The 16,838-nt window shown below is 46.3% G+C and overlaps 1 protein-coding gene across 2 annotated transcripts in view; it reads right to left on the bottom strand.

The window, feature by feature from the left end:
- The window catches only part of RGS17 (regulator of G protein signaling 17), a 205,223-nt gene that overhangs the window by 155,742 nt on the left and 32,643 nt on the right, over positions 1-16,838 (bottom strand). The window lies entirely within an intron of this gene.

Here is a 16,838-nt window from a genome sequence, read left to right as displayed (position 1 = left end):
CTCTAGAGAAATTTCCCCGATAGGCAGACAGAGGCCCCCACATATATTGGTGATTTTAGATGAAAGACAAACGTAGTATGAAAATAGGTTTAGCAAAATTGAGGTCCGCTTACTAGATAGCAGGAAGACAGAAAGGGCACTTTCATGGTCAGCTGAAAACCCTATCAAAATACCATCCTGAAATTACTTTAAGACTCTAGTATTAACTCATAACATCAGAGTGGCAATTTCAGATCACAAGAGCTTTCCAGACACAGAAACGAAACTACAGCTGTGAACTGGAACAAAATGCAAAAACAAACGAGGACTAAAGTCCAACTTAGCTGGGAGTTGTCTAGCAGCAGGAACATGCACAGAAAGGCTTCTGATTACAATGTTGACCGGCATGGAAGTGACAGAGGAGCAAGGTTAAATAGCGACTCCCACATCCTGATGGAAACAGGTGAACAGAGGGGATGATGCACACCAGTTCAATTCCACCAGTGGCCACCGGGGGAGCCCAAAATCCAATTTCACAACAGTACCCCCCCCTCAAGGAGGGGGCACCGAACCCTCACCAGAACCACCAGGGCGATCAGGATGAGCCCTATGAAAGGCACGGACCAGATCGGAGGCATGAACATCAGAGGCAGTCACCCAAGAATTATCCTCCTGACCGTATCCCTTCCATTTGACCAGATACTGGAGTTTCCGTCTGGAAACACGGGAGTCCAAGATTTTTTCCACAACGTACTCCAACTCGCCCTCAACCAACACCGGAGCAGGAGGCTCAACGGAAGGCACAACCGGTACCTCATACCTGCGCAACAATGACCGATGAAAAACATTATGAATAGAAAAAGATGCAGGGAGGTCCAAACGGAAGGACACAGGGTTAAGAATCTCCAATATCTTGTACGGGCCGATGAACCGAGGCTTAAACTTAGGAGAAGAAACCCTCATAGGGACAAAACGAGAAGACAACCACACCAAGTCCCCAACACAAAGCCGAGGACCAACCCGATGCCGGCGGTTGGCAAAAAGCTGAGTCTTCTCCTGGGACAACTTCAAATTGTCCACTACCTGCCCCCAAATCTGATGCAACCTCTCCACCACAGCATCCACTCCAGGACAATCCGAAGATTCCACCTGACCAGAAGAAAATCGAGGATGAAACCCCGAATTACAGAAAAAAGGAGACACCAAGGTGGCAGAGCTGGCCCGATTATTGAGGGCAAACTCCGCTAAAGGCAAAAAAGCAACCCAATCATCCTGATCTGCAGACACAAAACACCTCAAATATGTCTCCAAGGTCTGATTCGTCCGCTCGGTCTGGCCATTTGTCTGAGGATGGAAAGCAGACGAGAAAGACAAATCTATGCCCATCCTAGCACAGAATGCTCGCCAAAATCTAGACACGAATTGGGTTCCTCTGTCAGAAACGATATTCTCCGGAATACCATGCAAACGGACCACATTTTGAAAAAACAGAGGAACCAACTCGGAAGAAGAAGGCAACTTAGGCAGGGGAACCAAATGGACCATCTTAGAGAAACGGTCACACACCACCCAGATGACAGACATCTTCTGAGAAACAGGAAGATCCGAAATAAAATCCATCGAGATGTGTGTCCAGGGCCTCTTCGGGATAGGCAAGGGCAACAACAATCCACTAGCCCGAGAACAACAAGGCTTGGCCCGAGCACAAACGTCACAAGACTGCACAAAGCCTCGCACATCTCGAGACAGGGAAGGCCACCAGAAGGACCTTGCCACCAAATCCCTGGTACCAAAGATTCCAGGATGACCTGTCAACGCAGAAGAATGAACCTCAGAAATGACTTTACTGGTCCAATCATCAGGAACAAACAGTCTACCAGGTGGGCAACGATCAGGTCTATCCGCCTGAAACTCCTGCAAGGCCCGCCGCAGGTCTGGAGAAACGGCAGACAATATAACTCCATCCTTAAGGATACCTGTAGGTTCAGAGTTACCAGGGGAGTCAGGCTCAAAACTCCTAGAAAGGGCATCCGCCTTAACATTCTTAGAACACGGCAGGTAGGACACCACAAAATTAAACCGAGAGAAAAACAACGACCAGCGCGCCTGTCTAGGATTCAGGCGTCTGGCGGACTCAAGATAAATTAGATTTTTGTGGTCAGTCAATACCACCACCTGATGTCTAGCCCCCTCAAGCCAATGACGCCACTCCTCAAAAGCCCACTTCATGGCCAAAAGCTCCCGATTCCCAACATCATAATTCCGCTCGGCGGGCGAAAATTTACGCGATAAAAAGGCACAAGGTCTCATCACGGAACAATCGGAACTTCTCTGCGACAAAACTGCCCCAGCTCCGATTTCAGAAGCGTCGACCTCAACCTGAAAAGGAAGAGCAACATCAGGCTGACGCAACACAGGGGCGGAAGAAAAGCGGCGCTTAAGCTCCCGAAAGGCCTCCACAGCAGCAGGGGACCAATCAGCAACATCAGCACCCTTCTTAGTCAAATCAGTCAATGGTTTAACAACATCAGAAAAACCAGCAATAAATCGACGATAAAAGTTAGCAAAGCCCAAAAATTTCTGAAGACTCTTAAGAGAAGAGGGTTGCGTCCAATCACAAATAGCCTGAACCTTGACAGGATCCATCTCGATGGAAGAGGGGGAAAAAATATATCCCAAAAAGGAAATCTTTTGAACCCCAAAAACGCACTTAGAACCCTTCACACACAAGGAATTAGACCGCAAAACCTGAAAAACCCTCCTGACCTGCTGGACATGAGAGTCCCAGTCATCCGAAAAAATCAAAATATCATCCAGATACACAATCATAAATTTATCCAAATAATCACTGAAAATGTCATGCATAAAGGACTGAAAGACTGAAGGGGCATTTGAAAGACCAAAAGGCATCACCAAATACTCAAAGTGGCCCTCGGGCGTATTAAATGCGGTCTTCCACTCATCCCCCTGCTTAATTCGCACCAAATTATACGCCCCACGGAGATCTATCTTAGAGAACCACTTGGCCCCCTTTATGCGAGCAAACAAATCAGTCAGCAGTGGCAACGGATATTGATATTTAACCGTGATTTTATTCAAAAGCCGATAATCAATACACGGTCTCAAAGAGCCATCTTTCTTAGCCACAAAGAAAAAACCGGCTCCTAAGGGAGATGACGAAGGACGAAAATGTCCCTTTTCCAAGGACTCCTTTATATATTCTCGCATAGCAGCATGTTCAGGCACAGACAGATTAAATAAACGACCCTTAGGGTATTTACTACCCGGAATCAAATCTATGGCACAATCGCACTCCCGGTGCGGAGGTAATGAACCAAGCTTAGGCTCCTCAAAAACGTCACGATATTCAGTCAAGAATTCAGGAATCTCAGAGGGAATAGATGATGAAATGGAAACCACAGGTACGTCCCCATGCGTCCCCCTACATCCCCAGCTTAACACAGACATAGCTTTCCAGTCAAGGACTGGGTTATGAGATTGCAGCCATGGCAATCCAAGCACCAACACATCATGTAGGTTATACAGCACAAGAAAGCGAATAATCTCCTGATGATCCGGATTAATCCGCATAGTTACTTGTGTCCAGTATTGTGGTTTATTACTAGCCAATGGGGTGGAGTCAATCCCCTTCAGGGGTATAGGAGTTTCAAGAGGCTCCAAATCATACCCACAGCGTTTGGCAAAGGACCAATCCATAAGACTCAAAGCGGCGCCAGAGTCGACATAGGCATCCGCGGTAATAGATGATAAAGAACAAATCAGGGTCACAGATAGAATAAACTTAGACTGTAAAGTGCCAATTGGAACAGACTTATCAAGCTTCTTAGTACGCTTAGAGCATGCTGATATAACATGAGTTGAATCACCGCAATAGAAGCACAACCCATTTTTTCGTCTTAAATTCTGCCGTTCACTTCTGGACAGAATTCTATCACATTGCATATTCTCTGGCGTCCTCTCAGTAGACACCGCCAAATGGTGCACAGGTTTGCGCTCCCGCAGACGCCTATCGATCTGGATAGCCATTGTCATGGACTCATTCAGACCCGCAGGCACAGGGAACCCCACCATAACATCCTTAATGGCATCAGAGAGACCCTCTCTGAAATTCGCCGCCAGGGCGCACTCATTCCACTGAGTAAAATTCAGGCAAAGGAATTCTAGGTTCAGATATAGGAACATGAACAACAAAATCTTGTAAATTTTGAACTTTCGTGGTGAGATTATTCAAACCTGCAGCTAAACTCTGAATATCCATTTTAACCCCTTAGCGACCTTTGACGCATACGCTGCGTCATGAAAGTCGGTGCCAAAACGACCTATGACGCAGCGTATGCGTCATGGAGGGATCGCGCTCCTGCAGATCGGGTGAAGGGGTTAACTCCGATTTCACCCGATCTCCAGGAACAGGGGGAGTGGTGCTTCAGCCCAGGGGGGGTGGCTTCACCCCCTCGTGGCTACGATCGCTCTGATTGGCTGTTGAAAGTGAAACTGCCAATCAGAGCGATTTGTAATATTTCACCCAAAAAAACGGTGAAATATTACAATCCAGCCATGGCCGATGCTGCAATATCATCGGCCATGGCTGGAAAACCTAATCTGCCCCCACCCCACCCCACCGATCGCCCCCCCAGTGCTCCGGTGCGCGGTCCGCCCCCCTAATTAGTTCTGTCCGCTCCTGCGTCCTCCTGTCCGCTCCCCCCGTGCTCCGGTGCCCCCTCCCTGTGCTCCGGTCCCCCCCCCGTGATCCGATCACCCCCCCCCTACATACTTACCTGGCCTCCCGGTGTCCGTCCGGCTTCTCCATGGGCGCCGCCATTGTCCAATATGGCGGGCGCCTGCGCACTGCGCCCGCAGAGTCTGCCGGCTGGCAGATTCGTTCCAGATCTATTTTGATCACTGCGATATAGCCTATCGCAGTGATCAAAATAAAAAAAAGTAAATGACCCCCCCCCCCCTTTATCACCCCCATAGGGAGAATAATAAAAATAAATAAAATATATTTTTTTTTTTTTCTGCTAGGGTTAGGGTTAGAACTAGGGTTAGAATTAGGGTTAGAATTAGGGGTAGGGGTAGGGTTAGGGGTAGGGTTAGGGCATATGCACACAGTGCAGATTTGGCTGCGAATCCGCAGCGGATTGCCGCGGATCCGCAGCGGATCGGCCGCGGATCCGCCGCGGATCGGCCGCGGATCCGCAGCGGATTGGCCGCTGCGAATTCGTAGCAGTTTTCCATCAGGTTTACAGTACCATGTACACCTATGGAAAACCAAATCCGCTGTGCCCATGGTGCGGAAAATACCGTGCGGAAACGCTATGTATTTTCCGCAGCATGTCAATTTTGTGCGGATTCCGCAGCGTTTTACACCTGTTCCTCAATAGGAATCCGCAGGTGAAATCCGCACAAAAAAACACTGGAAATCCGCTGTAAATCCGTAGGTAAAACGCAGTGCCTTTTACCTGCGGATTTTTCAAAAATGGTGCGGAAAAATCTCACACGAATCCGCAAAGTGGGCACATAGCCTTAGGGTTAGGGTTGGAATTAGAGTTAGGGTACCGTCTCACAGTGGCACTTTTGTCGCTACGACGGTACGATCCGTGACGTTCCAGCGATATCCATATGATATCGCTGTGTCTGACACGCAGCAGCGATCAGGGACCCTGCTGAGAATCGTACGTCGTAGCAGATCGTTTGGAACTTTCTTTCGTCGCTGGATCTCCCGCTGTCATCGCTGGATCGTTGTGTGTGACAGCGATCCAGCGATGCGTTCACTTGTAACCAGGGTAAACATCGGGTTACTAAGCGCAGGGCCGCGCTTAGTAACCCGATGTTTACCGTGGTTACCAGCGTAAAAGTAAAAAAAAAAACAAAAAAACGTACATACTCACATTTCGGTGTCCTTCAGGTCCCTTGCCGTCTGCTTCCCGCTCTGACTGTCTGCCGGCCGGAAAGTGAGAGCACAGCACAGCAGTGACGTCACCGCTGCGTTCTGCTCTCACTGTACGGCGGCACTCAGTCAGAGCGGGAAGCAGACGGCAAGGGACCTGAAGGACACCGAAATGTGAGTATGTACGTTTTTTTTTTTTTACTTTTACGCTGGTAACCACGGTAAACATCGGGTTACTAAGCGCGGCCCTGTGCTTAGTAACCCGATGTTTACCCTGGTTACCTGGGACCTTGGCATCGTTGGTCGCTGGAGAGCGGTCTGTGTGACAGCTCCCCAGCGACCACACAATGACTTTCCAACGATCACAGCCAGGTCGTATCGCTGGTCGTGATCGTTGGTAAATCGTTATGTGAGACGGTACCCTTAGGGTTGGAATTAGGGCTAGGGTTGGAAATAGGGTTAAGATTAGGCTTGTGGTTAGGGTTAAGGATAGGGTTAGGGTTGTGTTGGGGTTACAGTTGTGGGTAGGGTTGGGATTAGGGTTAGGATTAGGGTTGGATTTAGGGTTACGGGTGTGTTGGGGTTAGGGTTGTGATTAGGGTTATGGCTACAGTTGGGATTAGGGTTAGGGGTGTGTTGGGGTTAGTGTTGAAGTTAGAATTGAGGGGTTTCCACTGTTTAGGCACATCAGGGGTCTCCAAACGCAACATGGCGCCACCATTGATTCCAGCCAATCTTGCGTTCAAAAAGTCAAATGGTGTGCCCTCCCTTCCAAGCCCCGACGTGCGCCCAAACAGTGGTTTACCCCCACATATGGGATACCAGCGTACTCAGGACAAACTGGGCAACAACTATTGGGGTCCAATTTCTCCTGTTACCCTTGCAAAAATAAAAAATTACTTGCTAAAACATAATTTTGAGGAAAGAACAATTATTTTTTATTTTCACGGCTCTACGTTATAAACTTATGTGAAGCACTTGGGGGTTGAAAGTGCTCACCACACATCTAGATAAGATCCTTTTGGGGTCTAGTTTCCAAAATGGGGTCACTTGTGGGTTTTTTCTACTGTTTAGGCACATCAGGGGCTCTGCAAATGCAACGTGACGCCCGCAGACCATTCCATCAAAGTCTGCATTTCAAATGTCACTACTTCCCTTCCGAGCCCTGACGTGCGCCCAAACAGTGGTTTACCCCCACATATGAGGTATCAGCGTACTCACAACAAACTGGGCAACAAATATTGGGGTCCAATTTCTCCTGTTACCCTTGTGAAAATAAACAATTGCTTGCTAAAACATCTTTTTTGAGGAAAGAAAAATTATTTTTTATTTTCACGGCTCTGCGTTGTAAACTTCTGTGAAGCACTTGGGGGTTGAACGTGCTCACCACACATCTAGATAAGTTCCTTGGGGGGTCTAGTTTCCAAAATGGGGTCACTTGTGGGGGGTTTCTACTGTTTAGGCACATCAGGGGCTCTGCAAACGTAACATGATTCCCGCAGACCATTCCATCAAAGTCTGCATTCCAAATCGTCACTACTTCCCTTCCGAGCCCCGCCATGTGCCCAAACAGTGGTTTACCCCCACATATGGGGTATCAGCGTACTCAGGAGAAACTGGACAACAACTTTAGGGGTCAAATTTTTCCTGTTACCCTTGGGAAAATTAAAAAATTCTGGGCTAAAAAAATATTTTTGAGGAAAGAAAACACATTTTTTATTTTCACGGCTCTGCGTTATAAACTTCTGTGAAGCACTTGGGGGTTCAAAGTGCTCACCACACATCTAGATAAGTTCCCTTGGGGGTCTAGTTTTCAAAGTGGGGTCAATTGTGGGGACTTCCTACTGTTTAGGCACATCAGGGGCTCTGCAAACACAACGTGACGCCCGCAGAGCATTCCATTAAAGTCTGCATTTCAAAACGTCACTACTTCCCTTCCGCTCCCCGACGTGTGCCAAAACAGTGGTTTACCCCCACATATGGGGTATCAGCGTACTCAGGAGAAACTGCACAACAACTTTTGGGGTCCAATTTCTCCTGTTACCCTTGGGAAAATAAAAAATTGTGGGTTAAAAAATCATTTTTGAGGAAAGAAAAATAATTTTTTATTTTCATGGCTCGGCGTTATAAACTTCTGTGAAGCACTTGAGGGTTCAAAGTGCTCACCACACATCTAGATTAGTTCCTTGGGAGGTCTAGTTTCCAAAATGGGGTCACTTGTGCGGGAGCTCCAATGTTTAGGCACACAGGGGCTCTCCAAACGCGACATGGTGTCCGCTAATGATTGAAGCTAATTTTCCATTCAAAAAGCCAAATGGCGTGCCTTCCCTTCCGAGCCCTGCCGTGCGCCCAAACAGTGGTTTACCCCCACATATGAGGTATCATCGTACTCAGGACAAACTGGAAAACAATATTTGGGGTCCAATTTTTCCTATTATCCTTGGGAAAATAAAAAACTCCGGGCTAAAAATCATTTTTGAGGAAAGAAAAATATTTTTTTATTTTCATGGCTCTGCGTTATAAACTTCTGTGAAGCACCTGGGGGTTATAAGTGCTCACTATGCATCTAGATAAGTTCCTTGGGGGGTCTAGTTTCCAAAATGGGGTCAATTGTAGGGGAGCTCCAATGTTTAGGCACACAGGGGCTCTCCGAACGCAACATGGTGTCCACTAATGTTTGGAGCTAATTTTCCATTGAAAAAGTCAAATGGCGCGCCTTCCCTTCCAAGCCTTGCCGTGCACCCAAACAGTGGTTTACCCCCACATATGAGGTATCGGCGTACTCAGGAGAAATTGCCCAACACATTTTAGGATCCATTTTATCCTGTTGCCCATGTGAAAATGAAAAAATTGAGGCAAAAACAAATTTTGTGTGAAAAAAAAGTACTTTTTCATTTTTACGGATCAATTTGTGAAGCACCTGAGGGTTTAAAGTGCTCACTATGCATCTAGATAAGTTCCTTGGGGGGTCTAGTTTCCAAAATGGGGTCACTTGTGGGGGAGCTCCAATGTTTAGGCACACAGGGGCTCTCCAAACCTGACATGGTGTCCGCTAACGATGGAGATAATTTTCATTCAAAAAGTCAAATGGCGCTCCTTCCCTTCCGAGCCTTACCATGTGCCCAAACAGTAGTTTACCCCCACATATGAGGTATTGTCGTACTCAGGAGAAATTGCCCAACAAATTTTAGGATCCATTTTATTCTGTTGCCCATGTGAAAATGAAAAAATTGAGGCTAAAAGAAAATTTGTGTGAAAAAAAAGTACTTTTTCATTTTTACGGATTAATTTGTGAAGCACCTGGGGCTTTAAAGTGCTCACTATGCTTCTAGATAAGTTCCTTGGGGGGTCTAGTTTCTAAAATGGGGTCACTTGTGGGGGAGCTCCAATGTTTAGGCACACGGGGGCTCTCCAAACGCGACATGGTGTCCGCTAAAGATTGGAGCCAATTTTTCATTCAAAAAGTCAAATGGCGCTCCTTCCCTTCCGAGCCCTGCCGTGCGCCCAAACAGTGGTTTACCCCCACATATGAGGCATCAGCGTACTCAGGACAAATTGGACAACAACATTCGTGGTCCAGTTTCTCCTTTTACCCTTGGGAAAATAAAAAAATTGTTGCGAAAAGATCATTTTTGTGACTAAAAAGTTAAATGTTAATTTTTCCCCTCCTTGTTGCTTCTGCTGCTGTGAAACACCTGAAGGGTTAATACACTTCTTGAATGTGGTTTTGAGCACCTTGAGGGGTGCAGTTTTTAGAATGGTGTCACTTTTGGGTATTTTCAGCCATATAGAACCCTCAAACTGACTTCAAATGTGAGGTGGTCCCTAAAAAAAATGGTTTTGTAAATTTTGTTGTAAAAATGAGAAATCACTGGTCAAATTTTAACCCTTATAACTTCCTAGCAAAAAAAAAATTTCTTTCCAAAATTGTGCTGATGTAAAGTAGACATGTGGGAAATGTTATTCATTAACTATTTTGTGTCACATAACTCTCTGGTTTAACAGAATAAAAATTCAAAATGTGAAAATTGCAAAATTTTCAAAATTTTCGCCAAATTTCCGTTTTTTTCACAAATAAACTCAGAAATTATCGACCTAAATTTACCACTAACATGAAGCCCAATATGTCACGAAAAAACAATCTCAGAACCGCAAGGATCCATTGAAGCGTTCCTGAGTTATTACCTCATAAAGGGACACTGGTCAGAATTGCAAAAAACGGCAAGGTCATTAAGGCCAAAATAGGCTGGGTCATGAAGGGGTTAAACAGGTGAACACAGAGCCATTCCAGGATTAGAAGGAGAGAGAGAGAGAGAAAGGCTGCAATATAGGCAGACTTGCAAGAGATTAAATTACAAGCACACTCAGAACTGAAGGGAAGGGAAAAAAAAAAAAATCTTCAGCAGACTTCTCTTTTCTCTCCTTTCTCTGTCAATTAATTTAACCCTTTTTTGGCCGGTCAAACTGTTATGGTTCTCAATGGCAAGAGAACATAGCCCAGCAAACATAAGTCCTAGCTCTTGGAAGGATGGAAACTAAACTGACCATGAACTAAACCTGTCGCACAACTAACAGTAGCCGGGTAGCGTTGCCTACGTTTTTATCCCTAGACGCCCAGCGCCGGCCGGAGGACTAACTAATCCTGGCAGAGGAAAATATAGTCCTGGCTCACCTCTAGAGAAATTTCCCCGATAGGCAGACAGAGGCCCCCACATATATTGGCGGTGATTTTAGATGAAATGACAAACGTAGTACGAAAATAGGTTTAGCAAAATTGAGGTCCGCTTACTAGATAGCAGGAAGACAGAAAGGGCACTTTCATGGTCAGCTGAAAACCCTATCAAAATACCATCCTGAAATTACTTTAAGACTCTAGTATTAACTCATAACATCAGAGTGGCAATTTCAGATCACAAGAGCTTTCCAGACACAGAAACGAAACTACAGCTGTGAACTGGAACAAAATGCAAAAACAAACGAGGACTAAAGTCCAACTTAGCTGGGAGTTGTCTAGCAGCAGGAACATGCACAGAAAGGCTTCTGATTACAATGTTGACCGGCATGGAAGTGACAGAGGAGCAAGGTTAAATAGCGACTCCCACATCCTGATGGAAACAGGTGAACAGAGGGGATGATGCACACCAGTTCAATTCCACCAGTGGCCACCGGGGGAGCCCAAAATCCAATTTCACAACATTGGTCCATTGGAAAGGGTACGGTCCTGAGGACCGGTCATGGGTGCCAACGCATTCGGTCCATGCTGATCGGTTGGTCCTGGCCTTTCACGCTCGTCATCCAGGGAAGCCTGGGGGTCCTGTGGCCCCCCATTGAGAGGGGGGTACTGTCATGGTCCAGTCCAGAGTTTACTTTCTTCTTTCCTCTCACGAGACTGGTCATGCAGGGGTTAATCTTCTCAGCCTCATTCTGGAGCTAGCTGGGCTATTTCAGTCCGTCACAGCCTGCTGACCAGTGTTAGTGATAGTTCTTGCTTCCAGGCTTGAGCCCCTGAACTGTATTAGTGATCCTTGTGCCTCTGACTGCCTGTACCCGTGTCTGACTCGATCTGATTTCTGGACTTTGCCCCTGGTTTTCCGTTTCTGATACCACGCTCCCCGACTGGCTTAGACTTTGGTTTGTACCCCAACTTCGTCTTACGTCTCACGTTTTCGTTACCACGTTCCCGGTGGGCTCTGACTTCTTGCTTGTCCCAGACTATTCTTCTGACTGCCCCTGTGTACTGTGCTGACCTCTCTGCATATGATCTTGGCTTTCGTTACCTGTGGCACCTGTTCAGTGTTGCTACGCTGTGTGTACAAACTCTCTTCCCTCACCAGCACCCCCTGGTGGAGGTTGCACTATACTACACTGCAGCAGCACATTACAATAACTAATCATATGCATAATAGTTGCAAGTGAAATTTATGTTTGAGATAGCCAAGATCTATAAAATGAGGATAGTCTTACTTTTGAAGCAGTTAGTATATATATATATTGTAAGATGGCCACTGGACAGGTACTCGATGTGAGATCCAGGCTCCATCACGTATAGTTCTGAGAGAGTGAATAGGGTGTGTCAGGGCCGAGTTTGCGAGCAGTCAGAGAGATGGGTGGGATATCCCCGGGGTATGGAAAGGAGACCAGTTGTTTCATTCAGTGTCTGTGTGTGGAGGTGTGCAGATCTCTAGTGTTGCTTGCCTTTGCTAAGGATTAAAAAGCTGGACACTAACCCGAGGGGGTGAAGCCGGTCTACTCTATGGACTATTTATTTTATGTTTTTTCACTTTGTGATGGAAAAGGCTGTTTTGTTGGCCTGAGCAGATTATGGAGTCATAAACCAGCCCAGACGTTTTACAGAAACCGCTTCCTGTGCCTACCTCATGACCCATCCAAGTGAGTAAAAAGAAATCTTACTATATATATGTATATATAAAAATATATATAAAGATATCAGAAAAGTACTACATGTCCTTTCATTTATTCTATAATCCTCTTCAAAGCTTAGCCCTCCAGCTGGTCTCAAGACACATAGCTGCAGTGGGGATGGTTTGTTCAGATCTCATCCCTGCTAACAAATATGTACATTTATGCCTATGGACATATCCCATCTCTTTGTTTGAGGGTACAGTACGTATTTTTTAGCCAGCAGCCATGGTCCCAGAGGTCATGGCTGCTGATTATAAAGGAAACAGACAATTTTCTAAATTTTCCTCAGTACACTAGTACAAAGGATTTAACACAAAACCATCAAGATGTTACTGATATTAAGATTTTGTTTAGCTTAATTCAACAGTCTTTGCTTTAAAATTGTCTTAGTAGCCGAGGAAATCAGCCATTGTCCCTCTATTTTCTCAAGACATAATTATAAATATAAGCATACTTTGCCGTCAACGACAGTCTGAATTCTGAATGAATGGACAGCACCAAAAGCTGATTTTGCACAGTGGCCCATAGAGTAAAGAGGCCCACAGCGTCTGCCATAGGCACATAAAGGGGTGCATTATGATTAGCTATTAGACCGCAAAGCGTCCATGTGCTGTTTTTGCACAGGGTCCTAATCTCTGCATCCAGAGGTGGGAGAAATAAAAGTGTTGCAGGTTCTGTCATGGATTTCTTCGCAGATCCGTTACAAAATATGTCTGTTTTAAATGTGGATGTTGTTGCAAATGTGCTACTCATTTACCTTTTGCATAGCAAAGGATCAAATCCATGTTGAAAATGACTAACAAATACAATGCTTAGATGAGACTTTATTAAATCTTATTCACCCTGATGCTACATTATTCTGCTATGGTTCTTATGTCCACAAATCTGGATGGGGAATGCACAGTAAATCAGCAATATGTAAGCCCTTCACTGTGATTTGCATTTTTACATAAACCCTTTAAATTTACATCCATGAAGGTACATCTTGATTGTAGGCTTTGATAATGATAAACCCAACTCTTTGAAAGGGGCATTGGGTCTTGACTTGGCTAGATCTTGTGAAGGGGATTTTCCTTTGCCAAGAAAACTCCTGTTGTCTTCTGAGCTCTTCCACACCTTTTCATGTTGCTCAGCAGCCTAGCACATTCCTTCTTTTTTTAATAACATACCAGTTTTGCTGCGGAAATCAAAATTACGGTATTCACCCCCACAATAGCAAATTAGTTTTAGTAGCAACAGTTACAAACCTTCTTCTATTTGCAATAAACCAAATCATTTATATACCTCAACTCATCTAACATAACATGGGGTTTCTTGAAGGTCAACACAAATTATTTAACTCCTTCATGACTAGCATATTTTGCACTTAGTAAAGCACACCTTGGTTGCAATGACCTGCTGCAAACATTATGTCTAATCGCACACCATTTTATGGCAGCGTACCTGTCGAATCTTAGCCCATTCAACAGGCAATGACCTACAATTTCTTGGTTTACTGTCCTGAAACCACATTCTTCATATTACATGGATTTTCTATAAGTTTCAAGTCACTTGACTGTCACGGCCACTCAAGAGTCTTCCAGGATTTCTTCTTAAACCAAGCCGTGATGGACATGGAGGTGTTCGTGGAATCACTGTCCTGCTGGAAGGTTCAAAGATGCACAAGATTCAGCTTCATCACAGAAGACAATTTCTACCAGGATTTCCTGATAATTGCTGACATTCATATGTTCCTCCATAGACTGCATATTTCCAGTGCCAAGGGAAGCAAACAGCCCCAGAGCATCACAGAGGCATCTCCATGCTTCACTGTAGGCACGTTGTTCTTTTCCGCATATACTTCCCTCTTTCTCTTTCAGACAATCTGATGATCCAGAGACCAATATATTTTACCACTGATCCAATAGGCTTTGATTCATTGTTCCACAGGACAGAATCCCAAAGCTTCGGTGACTTATTTAGGCTAAGTTCACATAAGCGTCTCTGTGCGCAGTATATCATCTGCATGCGCAAAGGCATGCCAAAACGCATGGTTATGAAGCGTTTTTTATCCGCATCAGCTTACGCATGACACCAAAAAAATACTGCGTGTGTTAGGTGTCGAGTTTGCACAGAGGGAATCTTAAACCACCTCCGCTGCAGTCTCCCATTCTTCTCCAGCCGCAGTGGAGCCTGCTTAGCGGAGACGTCGGTCCCAGCATCTGGCTCAGGATGATACTGGGCAACTGGTTACGACCGTTCTTCCAGGCTCTGCATTTGTAGCCAGTACTGGTCAGCGTCGAGCAGACGTCTCTGGGACTAGTCCTGCTTTTTCCCTTCTGAGCATGCCCAGGGTAAGACCTCTTATTGGAGGTCGGGGGTCACATGCTCAGATACTGCAGAAGCTCCCATTGGTCCTCTAGGAAGGTCCTAAAGTTGCTGCAGCTATAAAAGGTTTGCATGGCCGCACGGCCATGCGCTAGTTTCACACCAATGTCTATGAGCTCAGTGCCAGTGTGGTCATGTCTGGATGCGGTTAGGGTTTGGCTGAAATAAGCCCCTAGAATACCGGCACCTCCGGTGAGGAGTTGTTTGTCTGTTTTCTCTGACTGCATGACCACAGTTTTCTCTGGTTGGCAGCTGTTTACCTCTGTGAGGTTAACATGTCACAACATCTTGTTCCTAGCGACTCTGTGGAGTTAACAGAGTTTGTTTATACCGCCATAAAGCGCCGCCATTTGCCAGCACCAGGTTCCTCTCCTGCACGGTGGACCCTGGGTTGCGAATGCACTTAATAATACATATATATATATATGGTGCGTTCCGCCAACCCTAACATAATACTAGTGCCAGGGTCTGGCTAGTAAATGGCGGATAAACAGCAATCCTTGCGGTACATCCAGCAGCTGGAGGGTAGGCTGGTGGCTCTCGAGTGCACAACCTCAGCTGTGGATGTTACCGTGGTTGCTGTTCAGGCTGCTAGTGTGGCTGCAGCAACCTTGTCCATGGCCACCCCTGTTCCGACTCTCTCGCCTCCCGCTGCCAGAAAAATATTCTGGTGATAGTAAATCTTGTAGGGGTTTCGTGAGCCAGTGCTCTAAGCATGTCGAGCTCCTGGAGGTACGTTTCCCCACAGAGTGGGCAAAGGTGGGATTTATTGTGTCTCTCCTGTCAGACAGGGCGTTGGAGTGGGCTACACCGCTGTGGGAGCGTGGCGATCAAGTGGTGCAGAGTGCTTTGCTGTTCTTGAGCACTCTGAAAAAGGTCTTTTTAGGTCCTTGAGTCAACCATGATACGGCGCTCCAACTGTTGGCATTGACTCAGGGCTCGTCCTTGGTCAGCCATTTTGCTGTCCGCTTCCACACCCTAGCATCTGAGCTGGAGTGGTCAGATAAAGCCTTTATCCCTATATTTTGGAGGGGGCTGGCTGACCACGTGAAGGACGCTCTGGCCATAAGGGAGATTCCCACCACACTGGAGGAGTTAATAGTTGTGTCTACCCGAATTGACCTCCATTTTCATGAGTGGAGGTTAGAGCGAGCCCAGTGTAGGCAGAGGTTTCGGCTGGCTCCCACCTTCATCAAACCTTTGGAATCTCCGGTCCTGGTCCCTGAGTCACATGAGGCCATGGAAGTGTCACAAGCGGGATCTAAGTCCCGGACTGCTCATGCACTCAAGGTCTGCCATGATTGCCAGCAGTCAGCACATCTTGCCAACAGATGTTCCCAGCGGTCGAGGAGACGTCAGCATCTAGTGGTAGTAGGTGGAGGTACACTAGACACGGTGACAATTGCCTCCAAATTGTCCTTTAAGGGAACAATTACAATAGGCTCATTCACTCACTCGGTAGAGCTCTGCGTGGATTCTGGGGCGGAGGGCAATTTTATGTTTTCTGTCTTCGCCCAAAGTCACGCAATACCCCTGGTAATGCTAGCTCAAACAGTAACTGTACGAGTGGTGAATGAGTCGACACTGCCCTCACAGATTACACACCAGACCATCCCTTTCACTCTGTCCTTGTCACCATCTCATCAGATAATATCTCTGCTCGTCATTCCTGAGGGAATTGATGAGGTCCTGTTAGGGATGCCTTGGCTACGGTTTCACTCTCCTCATATCGAGTGGTCCACAGGCAGAATTTTGGGATGGGGTGAATCTTGTGGGGGTAGATGTCAGAGGGAAAGCGTTCAGGTTGCTACAACTGAGGTACCAGCAGATCTATCCTCTCTGCCCAAGCAATATTGGCCCTATGCGGACGTGTTCTCCAAAGGGGCTGAGGAGACCCTTCTGCCTCACCACCCCTATGACTGTCCTATTGACCTCTTGCCTGGTGCTGAGCCTCCCCGGGGTCGAGTCTATCCATTATCTCTCCCAGAGATGGAGGTAATGTCTCAGTACATCCAGAAAAATCTGGCAGGATTCATTAGAAAGTCAGTGTCACCTGCAGGGGCTGGGTTCTTCTTCGTGCAGAAGAACGGGGAACTACGTCTATGCATAGACTACAGGAGTCTTAACGCCATCACTGTTAAGAATAAATATCCTCTGCCCC

The sequence above is a fragment of the Ranitomeya variabilis genome, chromosome 2 (genome assembly GCF_051348905.1).
Source record: "Ranitomeya variabilis isolate aRanVar5 chromosome 2, aRanVar5.hap1, whole genome shotgun sequence".
NCBI lineage: Eukaryota > Metazoa > Chordata > Amphibia > Anura > Dendrobatidae > Ranitomeya > Ranitomeya variabilis.
Note: the sequence above shows the minus strand (reverse complement) of the source record. Positions and strands in the feature narration are given on the sequence as shown.